The sequence below is a fragment of the Lupinus angustifolius genome, chromosome LG03 (assembly GCF_001865875.1).
Source record: "Lupinus angustifolius cultivar Tanjil chromosome LG03, LupAngTanjil_v1.0, whole genome shotgun sequence".
NCBI lineage: Eukaryota > Viridiplantae > Streptophyta > Magnoliopsida > Fabales > Fabaceae > Lupinus > Lupinus angustifolius.
Window position 1 is genome coordinate 8067960 of NC_032011.1, and position 4324 is coordinate 8072283.

Sequence of the window (4324 nt, forward strand, 5' to 3'; positions counted from 1 at the left end):
TGTCGCGCCCCGATTTTCGGCTGCACGACTTTGTTTAGAGTCGCCACTACATTTTATAGTTAAAAATGTATAAAAATCTTTTAAGCCCAATTACCTTGGGCTTTTGGATTTTTGATATCCAGGTTCGGGAGTCGGTTACAAGGTAGGGAAGGTATTAGCACACTACCCGCCCGCCTTAAGCGGTACCCTTCACTAAAATATATGACTTTATTATTATTATCATTATTATTAAATTATATGATTAATTAATCAATTATTAAGAAGAAAAAGTAGTTTTTTATTGTTATGACTGACAAGATTGACCCTGGTCCTACGTATCCCTTTTAAGGGAATCAAGGCTTACGTAGTTCTCTATTGAAAATTGGTTGGTTAGTTTGGTTAATTTTTGTTATTTTAATTTAATCGATTTTGAGATTTAATCGATTGAAAAGAAGCGGCGTAGCACGACCTTTCGAAGATGATTTGAGAAGAAAGAGACCTCCGGGGCAACCTTCTCTCCATCTTTGATTAACTCCCAAAATTATATCAAAAACATTTATAAAAAATTTCATGTGATTCTGTTAATAATCTTTTTTGTCCTAGTAAAATGTTCTAATTATTGTTATTATTGGTAGTTATTATCTTTTAACATATGATGAATAAATTTTATTAAATTTTTGCTAGAACAGATATTGATATGATTTACAGAGGTAAAAATATATTATTATTATTTATCATAGGAAGTATAACTACCTTATTTTAGTTATCAAAACAAACATTTAAGCAATATATAGTATAGGAACATAAGTAAATACTTAGAAATATAATAACTAAGTAGGTAAAGGATTAACTAGAAGAAAAAAGGCAAGGCATACGTGAGTTTAAAGGAAAAGGGATTTGAATCCCTAATTCCTTGCTTGAGCCTAAAATCCACACGTCCCTGATACTTCACCATCTTCTTCAATGTTCCCCTTCGTCCTCATAGCTCTCGGCAAAGGGAATCACTCTCGGATGAAACCGATTTTAGCGAAAGGGTGCATGGTTACTCTTTATTACTCCGCGTTCGTTTCGGAAGATATCCCTAATCCCTCTTTTCTTCCCTTCTTTCTAATCGATGACTACGGAGGTGCCTTTACGGTGGTGGCGAGACGACGGCAGGATGGCATGACGATGATGGCTAGCTATTAGGGTTGTGACGGTTCTCGGGTGAGGGGTTTATTCGCGGTTGGGACATCCCTTCCTCTTTTCGTTCCGATGAAGGTGAATTCATCTCCTTTTCTACTTTTCGATTTTACTTGATTGGTTTTTGGTTGCTGCTTGGTTTTATTAAATAGGTACATTGAGGGAGAATGAAAGCGGTATGGTGGTTCGCGATGAAAGCAGAATCAAGGTTGGGAACACCTATTGTCACGGTGGTTTGAGGCAAAGGGTAATCTTTCTCCCTAAACTATTCATCTTTTATCACTCATCTCTTTTTACTTTTCTACTTGGTCTAGGCATGATTCGGTTTGCATTGATTCGGTGATGATATGATAGTGGGACGCCGTTGCATAGAGAAGCCAATCCGTGACAAATGATTGTGTGGTTATCCTGGTATTCTGAGTGTATGCTCTGTGTTGTATCTCTGATTTTTGTTATGCCCCTCTGAGTAATGTAACTCTATTTTCGGATAGCTTTTGCTCGAATGTATGTAAGTTTCTCTCTGGATATAGGTGCTTGGTGTTGTGTTATATGCTAATGTGAACTCTCTGTATCAAATTGTTATTCTCTATGTTCTCTATCTTTGCCTCCTTTTTGTATGCGTGATTGCCCTTCTTTTATAGCTGGTTCTGAGTCTTGTAGCTGATTCAGAGCACCTATTAGGATGCCCCAAATAACTGCTAGCCATAATGCTAACTGTAACTGATATAGCAATAACACTGCCATGCATCTCTTTTATGCACATTCATGGCTGATTTTTCTCAAACGTAACTAAAATGAGGTAGGATTTCTGGTGTATGTTTTACACTGCCACCTTTGAACTTCTGCCTGTTGATAACCCCACGGCTGGATCACTCCCTTTGATTCTCTTTTAATTATTTCATGATTGTTTTCTCTATAACACTGCCATTTATGTTAAGAATGTGTAATTGACAGGGGATACTTTGGCTTTGTCTTATCCTTTTCAGATGTAATCATATGACTGTGGTCTCCTCAACCATACAAAAGGATTTGAAGACAATCCAATGGTTTATTCATTAGTACTCTGGTGATACCAATCATTCAGAATAATGCTTCTGTCAAAGTCATAAGCAAAGGGTTCAGGGTCACTTGATGTCACTTGAATTAATCCATATAGCCATGCTCCATTTTGCATTTTCATATTGCTTATTCTGTCCATTAGAGTTAGCAGCATCCTATGGTTTAATATTTCATAATCCTTGTACATGCAAATTGCATATAAAAGCGGAACTGCAGCAGCTACCATGTATAACAATCTAATCTCATTAATAATCCAGGTTTGTTGCTCAATGTTATCATTAGTGCAAGGAATAATAGATACTTCAATGAATAAAGCATCACAAAGTCCAATATATAACCAGACGAGTAAATGAAGAAAGCTTTCATCACTCATGATTCATGCAACATTGCATTGTGCAAAAATATTTCTCTAAAGCATCACACATGTTAGCTTGCTTTGATTCAAAAAGATTCCTGAACAACCAGTATGGGTTTTGAGCATTCCATTAAATGATCATGAAGTCCCTTCTAGCCTAGGCTTGGTGTCAATAGACAGAACCGAACGCAAGCTTTGGTCTTGCCCACTTTGCATATTTACTTGGTTAACCAGATTGGACACACTAGAGTGTATCAAACTAAGTCTTTTACTCTCAATTTAAAGGAACAACTCTTCATATTTAGGGATGTATTTAGAATTTGCATTTCTTCATTATTGATGGGGAATCTTCCGATGCAAATTCAAGTTGGTAAGTGAGGATGGGCCCGCACCATGATATTATGTAACTCGAGAAATTGGGTATTTTGTTAATATCAACTTATGAACCATATAAATTTATAATTTAATTATCCAATTGCTCTCACAAATCATGATATGGTGTTTTATCTTTATTGATTTTTGCACCAATGATGAAAAGTAAAGGTAGGACAAAATTGGGTGTTCACATGTGCTTTTGAATAGAATATAATTGTCAGCGTAGTCGTAATTATGTGCTGTTAAACTAAACTCATTTTCCAAATTAACAACATATTCGTAGTTATGCGCTTTTAAATTAACATTTTACACAACTAGAAAATATTTATACAACATGAATTTACTTAAATTAACATGATGTTGCCATGAATTAGATTATTACTATATAATTGTGTTTATTAATACAAAACTGGATAAAATATTAAACATTACATTTTGTTAATTTTTTTTATTTATTTATTAAGTATTGATAATTTGTTTATTGTGTTTATTAACAAGGAACAATGCAAAAATATTTAAGAGAATAACGATCCAAATAATTAACAAAAAACAAAAATTAACATCCAAAATAATTGTTTTATTATTCATTCAGAGAGGAAAATACATTATAATGAACTAAATGATTTGATACTTGCGAATATAATGAACTAAATGATTTGATAGAAGAGGAAATAATCTTGTCCACAATTTTTTCCTCTAATCATCTACACAAATCTTGTACAACAATTTATTGATTTCCTTTTAAAATTTGGGTCCTTTTGCCATGAAAATCAAATGAAGGAAATCAATGAACTTAAGGAATTGCCGTAGACGGTGAAGAAAAATAATTGAAAAAAATCAATAAAAATTGAAAGAGCTCAATGAACTAAATAATTCATTCCCCGTTTCCTTTTATTTACTTTCAATTGCAAATCTTCATCTCACGCAAATGTTGTATGACAGCCACCTTCCTTCTGAAACAGAAACACAAATTTTGAAAGTGTGCATGTCAAGAGGAACACTTTGGAAAGCTCTCCTTATATATCATGGTTTTGATGAGGACAACCTGTGCCTATAAGAGCTTGAAGATCATCAAGAAATCAACGTGCTTAAGTCTTTAATTGGTACTAGGCTTAGACTAGAGTCTAGTTTAAGTTGAGTCAAGGCTTAGGGCACCTAATACATATCTCATATGCATATATCTTTTAAATGATTTCATCCTTGAGATATGTCATTCATAATATGTTCATGCATTACATAAATACATGTATATGTGCATTCTAGGCATAAATTAAGTGTTAAACATGTATTAACTAAGTGCATAACGTATTTGATGTTTTGTATTTAAAAATACACATTTAAATTGTTGTTAATCGATTAACTAATCCTTTAATC

At 33.7% G+C, this 4324-nt stretch overlaps 1 long non-coding RNA gene across 1 annotated transcript; it reads left to right on the top strand.

The window, feature by feature from the left end:
• Positions 856–2851, top strand: LOC109342562. The gene is made up of 3 exons (XR_002107080.1): positions 856–1185; positions 1314–1408; positions 2148–2851. It is a non-coding gene; the product is annotated as an uncharacterized LOC109342562 (long non-coding RNA).